This window comes from Aquarana catesbeiana, linkage group LG02, assembly GCF_042186555.1.
Source record: "Aquarana catesbeiana isolate 2022-GZ linkage group LG02, ASM4218655v1, whole genome shotgun sequence".
Classification (NCBI taxonomy): Eukaryota; Metazoa; Chordata; class Amphibia; order Anura; family Ranidae; genus Aquarana; species Aquarana catesbeiana.
In genome coordinates this window covers 775,915,441-775,930,459 of record NC_133325.1, presented here as the reverse complement: position 1 = coordinate 775,930,459, position 15,019 = coordinate 775,915,441, and the positions used below count along the sequence as shown (strand labels likewise).

Here is a 15,019-nt window from a genome sequence, read left to right as displayed (position 1 = left end):
GCTGCTCAATGACCAGGCCATTTTTTGCGATACGGCACTGCGTCGCTTTGACTGACAATTGCGCGGTCGTGCAAAGCTGTACCCAAACAAAATTGACGTCCTTTTTTCTCACAAATAGAGCTTTCTTTTGGTGGTATTTGATCACCTCTGCGGTTTTTATTTTTTGCACTGTAAACAAAAAAAGAGCGTCAATTTTGAAAAAAACACAATATTTTGTACTTTTTGCTGTAATAAATATCCCCAATCTTTTTTAAAAAAAGCAAATTTTTTTCTCAGTTTAGGCCTATATGTATTCTTCAACATATTTTTGGTAATAAAAAAATCGCAAAAAGCGTATATTGATTGGTTTGCACAAAAGTTACAGCGTCTACAAAATTGGGGCTAGATTTATGGCATTTTTATTATTGTTTTGTTTTACTAGTAATGGCGGTGATCTGCGATTTTTATTGAGACTGCGTCATTATGGCGGACACATCGGACACTTTTGACATGTTTTTGGGTCGATTGACAATTATACGGTGATCGGTGCTATAAAAATGCACTGAAAAAAAAATGCACTGATTACTGTATAAATGTCACTGGCAGGTTAACAATAGGGGGCGATCAAGGGGTTAACTGTGTTCTCTAGTGTATGTTCTAACTGTGGGGGAGGGGACTGACTATAGTAGATGAGAGATCGTGGTTCCCGGCTCGTAGGAACTCATGATCTCTCTCTCCTCTCAGAACTGGGATGCGTGTGTTTACGCACACACGTCCCTGTTCTGCTTCTCATGCCCGCAATCGCTCGTGACCGGCAGTTGCATCGGCACACCCCGCTGTGCAGTGAGAGAGCGCCTGCTATCCCGCTTAAAGGGACCGACGTATAGCTACGACGGTTCGCGGAATCGTGCCAACCTGCCGCCGTATGACGGCGGCTGGTCGGCAAGCGGTTAAAGGAGAAGTACAGGGAAAGCTTGTTTGGCTGTACTTCTTCTGTGGATCACAGGAGTGCAGTTTGTTCTGCACTACTGTAGCCTGTTTTCAGCTTCAGCCCGCTGTCTGCTAATATCACAGAGCCGGTCCAGGCTCTGGCAAGATCGTGACGATGAAGTTGGGATCCGCCCACATGCCTGGACCGGCACCCGGCTCAGCCTCTCAGCGAGTCGCTGAGAGCCTGCCGCTCCAACCCCTTCCACAGCCCAGCACTCCAGTGTGCAATGGAGGGGGCAGAGCAGACAGCGGTGACTGACAGTCAGCAGCTCTCTGCTCAGGAGGCACTGAGAACCGAGTGATCGGCCGTGTTCAATCGCTCAGTTCTCAGTGTTAGAGCCAGCAGGAGACAGATGCAGCATCCACCTAGGTAAGTATAAATCTGCAAAAATAAAAAACAAGTTTATACTTCTCTTTTACAGTAGAACTACAGCTCATCTGCACACCACAGATTACTATTTAAATCATTTTTACTTTTCAAAGCAAACTCCCCCATCCATTCATGTTTTCATGCCTTTTTTTGTTGAGAAATCACTTTGTAAAACATCCCCCCCCCTAGCATTTCTGCCTGTGGCCATCTTGAGTAAGGGCAGGTGATGAGAACCGCAGCAGGAAATGCCGCTACAATTGACACCGTCGGCAATTACCAATCGGCAATGGTAACGTAGCACTTTGTGTGCGTCAAGCAGCAATCATCAAAGGTAATTTCTGGCTCTGCGGAGAGTCACGAATCGCTGCAACTGCTGATGACCTGTCCTTAAAATGAACGCGGACGGGGGATCCACCTAGCCAATGAGAGCCGCAGCAGGAACTGCCGCTACAATTCGCACCATCCCTAATTGGCAGTGTGAATGTAGCATGTTTGTGTGCGTCCAGCAGCGATCACAGCAGGTAATCGCTGGCTAAGCAGAGAGGCACGAATTGCTGCGGCTGCTGGCGACCTGTCCTTAGAATGAACGCGGCCAGTGACTGCACCTAGCCAATGAGAGCCGCAGCAGGAACTGCCGCTACAAGGACTCCTTGTAGCCGCACATCCTTGCTGTCCCCAAGATGAATGCGTGAGTGGCAACCTCAGCCTGGACTCCAGCCAGGCCACGCCTCCAAAGTGTTTTTCGCTCCACCCCTTAGTCAGGGAACTACCTGGAAGTTGGCTGGTCACATGACCACCACTAAAAAGTCTAACAAGGTATCAGTAGCAATTGTTTAGAGCCATTTCACACTGCCAGTGCCCGGGCATCAGCGGTAAAGCGCCGCTTTACCAACGTTTTTGCGGCGCGGGAAGTGGTTAAGGTACCCATATAGCGCTGTCAATTTACGCAGCACTCCACACATACATCGCACACTCACATCGGTCCCTGCCCTCAAGGAGCTTACAATCCAAGGTCCCCAACTCACATTCATATACTAGGGCCAATTTTTTGGACAGAAGCCAATTAACCTACCAAAATGTCTTTGGAGTGTGGGAGGAGACCGGAGTACCCGGAGGAAACCCACGCAGGCACAGGGAGAACATGCAAACTCCAGGCAGCTAGCGTTTTGTGGTTGGGATTTGAACCAGCGACCCTTTTTACTGCTAGGTGAGAGTGCTACTCACTACACCACTGTGCTACCCTAATTGCAGCAATCAGTGATTTTTAGCAGGACTGTGACATTGCGGCGGACAGATCGGACACCTAACTGACTTTTTTAAAACTTTTTTGGGAACCAGCGACATTATTACAGTAATCAGTGCTAAAAATATGCACTGTTACTGTACTAATGACACTGGCAGGGAAGGGGTTAACACCAGGGGCGATCAAGGGGTTAAATGTGTTCCCTCAGTGTGTTTACTAACTGTATGGGGGATGGGCTGCCTGGGACAACACACAGATCAATATTCCTGCATAGCAGAAAGACAGAACCTGTGTGTCATATCCTGACAGAACGAAGATCTGCCTTGTTTACTGTGGTAGATCCCTGTTCTGTCACTGCGGGAATTATCGCGGGTGGCTGGCAGACATCGAGTCCGCCGGATCCCACTGACTGGCTCCACCCCCCCCCCTCGCTGGCCAGATCGCCGTGTACGAGCCCGACTTACACCTATGGCGTTTTGCGCAGCTGAGCCAACCTTCCGCAGTATAACGGCGGCGTCTGGTCGGCAAGCAGTTAATGATTTGTAATGAATCCTGTTATGTATTCATTACAAATCATTAACCGCTTGCCGACCAGACGCCGCCGTTATACTGCGGCAGGTTGGCTCGGCTGCGCAAATCGCCGTAGGTGTACAACACCGTTGTTGATTGTTTATATCTAACTTTAGTTTTCAGACCAGGGAACGAAGGCCTATTATGGTGACCCCTTGTTGTTCAGTAATAATATAATAAAGCTTTCGAAAAAAAAAAAAAAATCTTGCTAACTCCGAGGCCTAACGACTCGGAAAAGTGAGAAATATTCTCAGCAGCCAGTGTGTTTACCCGGCATAACGTAATTACCGCTGGCGTTACTGATGGGGTCCCTCTAGCTATTCTCCGTATTACGCGGCTGCCCCGCAAATAACATTTCTGTCAGAGGGAAGCGATAAGCGGGGCTTTGTCCTTCCAAAACGCCTCATGAACATGAGGGATTAGTCGTAATTCCCGGGGCCCCCCTGCGCAACAAAGAGTCTGGAGGAAACCAGAAAGGTCCTTTCAATCATTCCTTTCACAGCGGCCTGTAATTACCAGACCATCGCTCAGCGGCCTGCGCACATAACATTATACACCTGACATTAAGAGATGACACAGGGCGCCAATTCCACAATCAATTTTGTGTTTAATACAGTTACATTTACTTTAGAGCCGAGCTCCGGGGCACGAAACCCTTCATTTACATGTTTCACCAAGGATATTATTTCACTTTGTGTGGACCAAATGTCTTTGCAAACTCAGTTATTACCTCATAAAATTATCAGTGACATCATCCCTGTGCTGTACACAGAGCAGGGATGTGGGAGGGGCCCAACAGGCTCCACCCACTGCAGAAAACTACAGGGGGGGGGAGCGGAGACAAGACCAGCCACCCTGCACAAGGAGAGAGAGCGGCAGTGAGCGGTCTTTATTACAGCAAGTCTCACACTGGATTACTGCACGGATCTGGGAAAATCCACAAAAGAACATCAAGATTCGAGGATTAAAGCGGAGTTCCACCCAAAAGTTGAACTTCCGCTTTAACTGCTTCACCCCCTTTCTGACCAGAGCACTTTTTGCGATTCGGCACTGCGTCGCTTTAACTGACAATTGCGCGGTCGTGCGACGTTGCACCCAAACAAAATTGACGTCCTTTTTTTCCCCACAAATTGAGCTTTCTTTTGGTGGTAATTGATCACCTCTACGTTTTTTTTTTTTTTACGCTATAAACAAAAAAAAGAGCGACAATTTTGAAAAAAACTCAATATTTTTTACTTTTTGCTATAATAAATATCCCCCAAAAATATATTTAAAAAAAAATGTTTTTTCCTCAGTTTAGGCCGATATGTATTCTTCTACATATTTTTGGTAAAAAAAAATTCGCAATAAGCGTATATTGATTGGTTTGTGCAAAAGTTATAGCGTCTACAAAATAGGGGATAGTTTTATGGCATTTTTAGTAAATTTTTTTTTTACTAGTAATGGCGGCGATCTGCGATTTTTATCGGGACTGCGACATTATGGCGGACACATCGGACACTTTTGAGACATTTTTGGGACCATTGCCATTTATACAGCGATCTGTGTTCTAACTGAAGGGGGGAGGGGGACTGTGTTGGGGAGATGACAGATCGCCGTTCCAACTCTGAACAGACGATCAGTCTCTTCTCACACAGATCCCGGTTCTCGGTGTGTCACCAGCGATCGCGGGAGGCCGGCGGTGATCGTGACCGCCGGGCACTCGCATCGGCTCCGGGGGCAAGCAGCCGGCGCGTGCGCACCCCTAGTGACCACAGGGCGAAGCGATGTAACATTGCCCAGCCATGCCATTCTGCCGCAGTACAACTGCGGCGGCTGGTATGCAAGTGGTTAAGCACTTCTCTCCCCCTTACATGCCACATTTGGAGGGGGGGGGGAGTGGGTACCTGGTTTTGACAGGTACTTCCTGTCCCACCGCCTCCTTCCGCCGCTTGACCGTCTAGGCGGCTCCTCCTCTCCCTAGGCGGTCCCTCCCTCTCTGCAATCTTCTGGGACTCGTCACAAGTCCCAGAAGATTGCCTGGCCACTAGGAGAGCGTAGCGAGACTCGCGCATGCGCAGTGCGCGCCCGGCTGTCAAGCCGCAGGCTGTCACAGCTGGGTGCCCACAGTAATAATGACGGCGCCGCGGAGAGGAGAGGGAGAGGGACGAGGCTTCGGGCGCCCGCAGCGCTGGACCGTAGGACAGGTGAGTGACTGTTTATTAAAAGTCAGCAGCTACACTTTTTGTAGCTGCTGACTTTTAATAAACTTACAAAACCATGGAACTCCGCTTTAAAGTGTTACTAAACCCACAACAGTAAAATCAGTCTGTACATGCAGTAAAGCATGCTTGTTATACTCTATATCAGGGATATGCAATTAGTGGACCTCCAGCTGTTGCAAAACTACAAGTCCCATCATGCCTCTGCCTCTGGGTGTCATGCTTGTGGCTGTCAGTGTCTTGCTATGCCTCATGGGACTGCAACAGCTGGAGGTCCGCTAATTGCATATCCCTGCTCTATATACTCATACTCTATGTGGAACCTCAGGAATAATCCTCTGCATTGTGTATAAAGGCTGTTTGATCCTGTCTTCTCTGAACCTCCTCCTTCTTGCACTGTCTCCAAAAAATAACCTGATATTTACAGAGCCAGGGGACGGGCTGCACATGCTCAGTTTGGTGTGTATTGCTAGAAAGTTTTTTTTTTTTTCTTGGGAGCGTGCATGTGATCAGCACAGGGCCAATCAGCACTGTCCAGACAGAGGGTCAGGGGGGAATGAAAACTCCTCCTACAAGTGTTGCTCGGTGTTACCGCTGTTGGTAATGAAAATTCACCCTCGAGCCACACTCGGGAATACCGCCAGGGAGGTTAATACATATGATGAATTTATTTAGACCAGTGGTTCTCAACTCCTGTCCTCAGAACCCACTAACAGGCCAGATTTTAAGTATTACCTTGGGGGAGATGCAGACTAGAATACTGCAATCACTGAGCAGCAAATGAGATCACCTGTGATATGTTTCAGCTATCTTGCAAACCTGGCCTGTTAGTGGGCCCTGAGGACAGGAGTTGAGAACCACCGATTTAGACAATATTTGCTCATCCTAAAGTTCAGCTCTAAAGTGGTTGTAATTCATTAAATCTGACCTAGGCACATATATATACAATATATTAGCAGAGTCCCTAGAAAATACAATGGCGGCCATTGCAATTTGTTATATCACATGGTATCTGTGGAAAAAATACACCTGTACCGTAAACGGCGGCTCCCGCGCATGCACGGCAGTGACGTCATCACGGCTCCAGCCACTCACACAGCCAGAGTCCGCGAACCCGGAAAGAAGACCGGGTGAAGATGGGAGCACCTGCAGCGGTGACAGTGATGCATACTAGCACATTATGACAGTACCTTTCAGGTTAAAAAAAAAAAAAAAAAACAATCAGCGTTTTACTACCGCTTTAAAAGCTGTAACAAACCCCTGCTTCAATGATAGTCACAATAAATAATGATGCAAATTTATAGCACAACGCTGTGACTGTAATAGTAAGGTGAGCCCAGGAGAGCGTTCTCAAGGTCATGTACAGGATTCCGACAAAGTGTAAGATTTAAATGGCCGTTCATCACAACAATGACAACCATGCAGAACAGCACTCGGGAGGACGTCATGGATTGATGTGCCTCAATAGAAAATATAAGTATAAAGAAAAAATAAAATGTTCACAGAAATCTCAGACCATGTCGTGTTCTTGGTACTGTGACAGAGTAAGGGAGGCATTTTAAAGGCTAAGATGCACCGTGGCCATTGTGGAATGGTTGGACAGTTTTCTAGCAAAAAAAAAAGTGCACATTTTTGCATGTAGGAGAGGAATATCAGAATAGGCCTGGACTGGAAGTAGGCAAAATAAGTTTTACATTGCCTTTAAATTATTATTATTATTAGGTTTATTATATATTGTTGATAATATATCAGGGTGGGCAACAATCAAGAACGGGTCAGAGGAGCAGCCGCTGTGGGACAGAGATGACAGTTGCTCTTTAAAAATGATGATTTAAATCAAACCTTTTTGCTAGTGATTTAAATCAAATCCACCCTGTAATATATTATATCATTTTATATATATATATATATATATATATATATATATATATATATATATATATATATATATATATATATATATAATATAATTTATTTTATATTTAAACATATTTATATAGTGCCAACAGTTTGGGTAGTGCTTTACAAAGTAGAGGGGAGACAGTACAGTTACAATACAGTACAGAAATCAGTACAGAAGGAATGGGTGGGCCCTGCTCGTGGAGCTTGCAATCTAAAGGGAGGGGGGGGGGAGGTGGTACAAAGGGTAATAGCTGTGGGGTCTGATCTGATGGAGGTGACTCGGGTACAGTTCTTAGGTTGAGGTGGGGGTAGGCTTCCCTGAACGAGTGAGTTTTCTGGGATCGCCTAATAGTGGACAGAGTAGGGGCTGACCAGACATAGTGGGCAGGGAGATCCAGAGGATGGGAGAGGCTCTGGAGAAGTCCTGTCGGAGGTAATAAGGGAGCTCGAGAGCAGGAGGTGTTGGGAGGAGCAGAAAAGATGATTTTGGCGATATAAATCTAATATCAAAATGGAAAGATAATGATTTCATGACAGATTAACCACTTGCCGACCAGCCGCCGTCATTATACGGCGGCAGGTCGGCACGATCCCGCGAGCCGTCGTAGCTATACGTTGGCTCATTTAAGCAGGATAGCAGGCGCGCGCACGAGCCCGCTGCACTGCGGGGGGGTGCCGATGCTCGTGGGCGACGGTCGCGATGACCGCCGGCCGCAAACAATCGCGGGCAGGAGAGGCAGAACAGGGAAGTGTGTGTAAACACACAAATCCCTGTTCTGTGAGGAGTGACAGATCGTGAGTTCCTAATAGCTAGGAATCACAATCTGTCATTTCCTCCTAGGTCAGTCCCTTCCCCCTACAGTTAGAAACACACCACATTTAACCCCTTGATCGCCCCCTAGTGTTAACCCCTTCCCTGCCAGTGACATTTTTACAGTAATCAGTGCATTTTTATAGCACTGATCACTGTATAAATGCCAATGGTCCCAAAAAGGTGTCAAAAGTGTCCAATGTGTCCGCCATAATGTTGCAGTCCAGATAAAAATCGCAGATCGCCGCCATTACTAGTGAAAAATAAAAAATAAAAATGCTATAAATCTATCCCCTATTTTGTAGATGCTTTTGCGCAAACCAATCAATATACGCTTATTGCAATTTTTTTTTTTACCAAAAATATGTAGAAGAATATATATCGGCCTAAACTGAGGAAAAATTAGCTTTAAAAAAAAAATGGGTATATTTATTATAGCAAAAAGTACAAAATATTGTGTTTTTTTTTTTTTTTTTAAATCGTTGCTCTTTTTTTGTTTACCGCGCAAAAAATAAAAACCGCAGAGATGATCAAATACCACCAAAAGAAAGCTCTGTTTGTGGGGAAAAAAGGACGTCAATTTTGTTTGGGTGCAGAGCCGCATGACCGCGCAATTGTCAGTTAAAGCGACGCAGTGCCGAATCGCAAAAAATGGCCCGGTCATTCGGCAGCCAAATCTTCCGGGGCTGAAGTGGTTAAAGAGCAATCCGTGTCTTTTTGATTCTCCTTTGCCTTCCCGAGTGTTAACATAGTGGCCCCGTGTTAGATCTGCGCTACTTACATAACCAGGTCTGAGCTATTGATTGGGTGACAAGCCCCCTGCAATCTCCACCTCCCCCGATCTGCCATTCATTTCGTATCCACCTCACGGAGCCAGAAAATCAATCTGGCCTCAGTCTAGTTGCCCGCATTAGTAATTCTCGCTCTTGTTACGTTGCCGTCATCTGTACGCAGCCTCGCCATACCACCCCCCCTCCCCCCCTCGCTTCGGGGAGGCGACGTGATGGAAATTTCATAACATCGCATGAAAAAAAAGAAAAAAAAAAAAAAGAAAGCGCCGTCTCAGCCTGAACACACAAACTAATCAGTGCGAGACAGGTGCCACTGGGGGTCATTCGTAAACGTGATCGATGGCGAGACAAGAATCACATCTTAGAAGCCTCCAGACGCACGTGACAGCCGGGTTTCATAAAATGGATTAAATGTTTTCAGCTGTCGTTCCTTCTTTTGTGTTTTTTTTCCCCGGGGCGATGCGTCGTCGTCGTGGGTAAATTCTGGCGATTTGAAAAAATGGTGTGCTTGTGAATGGCCTGTCCAGCCAAAACGTTTGTTTTTCATTTGGATAGAGTGGGGAAGGACTAGAACTCTTAACACCCAACACACTAATCCAAACGCACACATTCCTGTAGACATGGCATCTAAGTGGGTGCTGTAGCCACCAACAGCTGGAACCGCGTCATGTCCAAGCAAAAAAAAAATGTCACCAGCACACTGAGGACCTCCAGAGTGGGTCCAAAGCTTTAATCGGCGATCAGAGTTACAGCAGATTGCAACGTTTCGGAGCCAGGCAGGACCCCTTCATCAGTGTTGTGATGTCATATGCCTGATATAGGGGTCCTGCCGGGCTCCGAAACGTTGCTATCTGATTTAACCACTTAAGGACTTTCTTCATCAGTTTAGGCCAATATGTATTCTTCTACATATTTTTGGTAAAAAAAAAAACAAACAAAAAAGCAATAAGCATACAGTATAAGATGACCGGCATCAGTGCAGTCTATCAGTGCAGCCTATCAGTGCCCATCAGTGCAGTCTATCAGTGCAGTGTACCAGTGCCGCCTATCAGTGCCACCTCAACAGTGACCCACCTATCAGTGCCCATCAGTGCAGCCTATCAGTGCAGTCTATCAGTGCTCATCAGTGCAGTCTATCAGTGGAGCCCATCAGTGCAGTCTATCAGTGGAGCCCATCAGTGCAGTCTATCAGTGGAGCCCATCAGTGCAGTCTATCAGTGGAGCCCATCAGTGCAGTCTATCAGTGCCTATCAGTGGAGCCCATCAGTGCAGTCTATCAGTGGAGCCCATCAGTGCAGTCTATCAGTGCCTATCAGTGGAGCCCATCAGTGCAGTCTATCAGTGCAGTCTATTAGTGGAGCCCATCAGTGCAGTCTATCAGTGGAGCCCATCAGTGCAGTCTATCAGTGCAGTCTATTAGTGGAGCCCATCAGTGCAGTCTATTAGTGGAGCCCATCAGTGCAGTCTATCAGTGGAGCCCATCAGTGCAGTCTATCAGTGCAGTCTATTAGTGGAGCCCATCAGTGCAGTCTATTAGTGGAGCCCATCAGTGCAGTCTATTAGTGGAGCCCATCAGTGCAGTCTATCAGTGCAGTCTATTAGTGGAGCCCATCAGTGCAGTCTATTAGTGGAGCCCATCAGTGCAGTCTATCAGTGGAGCCCATCAGTGCAGTCTATCAGTGGAGCCCATCAGTGCAGTCTATCAGTGGAGCCCATCAGTGCAGTCTATCAGTGCAGTCTATCAGTGGAGCCTATCAGTGCAGTCTATCTGTGGAGCCCATCAGTGCAGTCTATCAGTGGAGCCCATCAGTGCAGTCTATCAGTGGAGCCCATCAGTGCAGTCTATCAGTGCAGTCTATCAGTGGAGCCTATCAGTGCAGTCTATCTGTGGAGCCCATCAGTGCAGTCTATCAGTGCCTATCAGTGGAGCCCATCAGTGCAGTCTATCAGTGTAGTCTATTAGCGGAGCCCATCAGTGCAGTCTATCAGTGCCTATCAGTGGAGCCCATCAGTGCAGTCTATCAGTGCAGTCTATTAGTGGAGCCCATCAGTGCAGTCTATCAGTGCAGTCTATTAGTGGAGCCCATCAGTGCAGTCTATTAGTGGAGCCCATCAGTGCAGTCTATCAGTGCAGTCTATTAGTGGAGCCCATCAGTGCAGTCTATCAGTGCCTATCAGTGGAGCCCATCAGTGCACTCTATTAGTGGAGCCCATCAGTGTAGTCTATCAGTGCAGTCTATCAGTGGAGCCCATCAGTGCAGTCTATCAGTGCCTATCAGTGGAGCCCATCAGTGCAGTCTATCACTGCCGCCTATCAGTGCCACCTCATCAGTGACCCGCCTATCAGTGCCCATCAGTGCTAACTATCAGTGCAGCCTCATCAGCACACAATAGTGAAGAAGAAAAGTTACTTATTTGCTAAATTTTATCATTTTGGGGTTTTTTTCATTTGTTTAGCAAAAAAATAAAAAACCCCAGTGGTGATTACATACCACCAAAAGAAAGCTTGTCTAAAAAAAAGATAAAAATGTCATGTGAGTACAGTGTTGCAGGTCACCAGGCAAAAAATTAAGAAAAGAAAGACTAAAAAAGAGAACTAATGCACATCTAAGAATTGGTACACTGCAATAAATGTTCTGGAGGAGCTCAGCTATGAGGAAAGATTAGAGGAACTGAATTTATTCTCTCTTGAGAAGAGAAGATTAAGGGGGGATATGATCACCATGTACAAATATATAAATGGTCCATATAGTGAACTTGGTGTTGAGTTATTCACTTTAGGGTCATCACAGAGGACAAGGGGAGACTCTTTACATCTGGAGGAAAAGAGTTTTCATCTCCAAATACAGAAAGATTTTTTCAATCCAGAGTCTCTAATTGCCCCTTAGCATATCAATTAAGAGAGTAGGACGGAGCAGATAACAATACATATATGTATTTAGTATGCAATTTATTCACTATAACGTATTTCCCAGCATTCACACTACTACTCAACTAAATATTCCTTTAAGAGGCCTGGAGTTACTCGAGGTCCCTGAAAATCAAATACTGTTAACAAAAGTGCTATAAAGGGTTATTTAATATAAGTCTGGTAAACGCTGATTTACAGATTCATTATTGGATCATCAGCCTAGGATTGTGTCTGGGCATAAATTAAGAGCATGCTGGGACTGTGCATAGCTAAACAAAAGCTTTATTTATTCTGGTCGTAGAGCCAAGGCTGAAGCTCGAATCTCTCTGAATTTTTTACATTATCTAAAAAGATGCCATTTATTTTTAAAGTACCGTTAAACGTACTAAGAGAAAAACTCAGGTTGAAGCTGCTGGCGCCTTAGCATTATGGGTGGGCTGCAGTGTCCCCTGCTCACCTCCAGGGGCAGTAGTCTACCCCATGAGACAGGATGGGGAGGCGGGTCTGTGTTTAGTTGGTTGGAAACGAATGTGAAGCCTTACACTGACCCCAATTCCTTGTCAATCATCTTAGCGTAGGCTCCTGCCCCCAATGACAGTCTGCAGGCCACTGGAAGATGTCACCACTGTAGGAGTCTTATATGGGCAAGCAGCATTGATACCAGTGAGGGGGCACTATCCCTTCCCCCGGATACCAATGATAGGGCACTATTCTTGCCACTGACACCAATGGTGGGGCACTATCCCTCCCACTGATACCAATGATGGAGCACTATCCCTCCCTCCTATACCAATTATGGGGCAATATCCTGCACTCCTATACCAATGATGGGGCACTATCCCACCCTCTGATACCAATGATGTGGCACTGTTTCCCCTGATGACATTAACAATAGGGCACTATTACACCCATTGACACCAATGATTGGGATTATTCTTCCCACTAATACCAATGATGGGGCACTATTCCTCCCACTGACACCAATGATGAGGCACTATTCCTCCCACTGACATCAATGATGGAGATTATTCTTCCCACTAATACCAATCCCTCCCACTGCCCAAAGGTGTTATGTGATTATTTTACCCCCGCTGACCAACAAGTCCTAAGGCCTTTCCTACTCCCACTGGCCACAGTCCGGCCCTCCTAAAGTCTGAAGGACAGTAAACCAGGCCCTTTGCTTAGAAAGTCTGGAGACCCCTAGTCTTTTGATTTGGTTGAGAGTTGGAGAGGATTCCTACTTCTAGAGTGATGGGTATACAGATCCTAGCTGTGTTTTAAAGGTAGATCAGAAGGGGGACTTTTTGTATCTGTTCTCGAAGAGGCTCCAGAAGTGAAAGAGATAGGCTGCTATTCCTCCCTCTGACACCAATGATGGAGATTATTCTTCCCACTAATACCAATCCCTCCCACTGCCCAAAGGCGTTATGTGATTATTTTACCCCCGCTGACCAACAAGTCCTAAGGCCTTTCCTACTCCCACTGGCCACACTCCGGCCCTCCTAAAGTCTGAAGGACAGTAAACCAGGCCCTTTGCTTAGAAAGTCTGGAGACCCCTGGTCTTTTGATTTGGTTGAGAGATGGAGAGGATTCCTACTTCTAGAGTGATGGGTATACAGATCCTAGCTATGTTTTAAAGGTAGATCAGAAGGGGGACTTTTTGTATCTGTTCTCGAACAGGCTCCAGAAGTGAAGGAGATAGGCTGCTGGGTTTTCCCCTAGTTCAACATCCATTATTTTTTTTTTAACTAGTCTTTTATTGTAGTGAAAGACCAGAAGATGTGTATGAGCGTGTCCTTGGCTGGCCCACATCTCCAACATGAGAGACGTTTGTGGGTATGTATCATGTAGGATCATTGGTACATTGTGACATTTTGTAGGCCAACTCTTGGAACCTACTGGTGATGGAAGAATGATGGGAGAAGTATAGGATATCATCTCTTTATTTAGGTGTGAAGGAGGTACCATGATTTCTCTCCAATTTGAGTAGAAAAGGTGTTGTGGGCTGCTTTCTAAATAAAATGAACTGGAAGACCTCAAGCACCTTCTGCTTGAAGACACGTGGAATGTCCACAGCTGATTTAAACGAAACATTCAGTTTGGGCTTTAATTATTTCCTGGAAAACACATTTTACCTCTTAATTGCCTAGTTAGTAAAATATTGATTTTAACATCCGTTATCTTTATAGCTGGGACCTTACTGAGAACAGAACCATATGTGAGAGCTCCGTGGTGTAGGAGGAAGATATATAGAGCACATATACGCTGTGTAGAATCTTCAGGAGCCGTAGACATTCATCCCTAACTATGAGCGCCAGGCTGGAACACAGAAGCGGCTCTGGCATGACAAGCGGAGCAGCCCATATTTGTAAGTGGCTGGAGCCAAACATTGTTTTCACTCAGCCTAACACTGGTGACTGTGTTTATCAACTGCAACAGGGTCAAGCCGCAAGCCAAGCATGTAGTGGCTGCTGCCCAAGACTATTATATTCAAAGCAGGCCTGGGAGGTTAATGCAATCTGGACAACACGTCTGAAAAAAGGAGATAAAAACACAGATAAGTCTGGAAGCCAAGACCGATACGCTCATGCCGTTAGACAATTCAGCCCTCCTGGCAAATGCCAGCGTTGCTAAGATGGCAGTCTGGATGGGCTTACTGATATGATGGCTCTCGCTCCGTGTCACTGTGTCATTCAATAAATATGGAAAGCGAGTGTATTGCAGCAATCAGTAAGGGCTCATTCACACTTCATATGAATGTATATTAATACACTTTGCGTTGTGCCTTAACATGCGTAATACTGAGACAGATCATTTATTGTAAATAGGCTTCCAACTCACATCAACCCCTTCATGCCTAAACTTCTGACATTTGTTGCTTACAAGTTAAAATCAGTATTTCTTGCTAGAAAATTACTTAAGCGGAGTTCCACCCAAAAATGGAACTTCCGCTTTAAGGGAAGGTGACCCCCTGACATTCCACATTTGGCATGTCATTTTTTGGGGGGGGGGGGGGAGCGGATACCCTCTTTTTAGAGGGTCCCAGCTCCCACTTCCTCCCAGCTCCCACCTCTCCCCCCTCCTTCTCGGCAATCATCTGGGACACGTCACAGGTCCCAGATGATTGCCCGGCCAGTCACGGCGCGCGGCGCGACTCGCGCATGCGCAGTGGGTACCCGGCTGTGAAACCAGAATAGATAAAAAGTGCATTTTATATACAACTATAAAGATCAGACCAAAATGAGGGACAA

General features: G+C 46.2%; 1 protein-coding gene across 6 annotated transcripts in view; it reads right to left on the bottom strand.

The window, feature by feature from the left end:
* The window catches only part of ILDR2 (immunoglobulin like domain containing receptor 2), a 446,131-nt gene that overhangs the window by 332,282 nt on the left and 98,830 nt on the right, over positions 1-15,019 (bottom strand). Inside the window, exon 1 of one of the 6 annotated variants that reach the window (XM_073617377.1) lies at positions 8,848-9,010. The exons of the other annotated variants lie outside the window; for them this stretch is intronic. The gene's annotated coding sequence lies outside the window, so the exon portion shown is untranslated. Of the gene's footprint in view, positions 1-8,847; positions 9,011-15,019 lie in introns of those variants that run through there. 6 annotated transcript variants of the gene reach the window in all.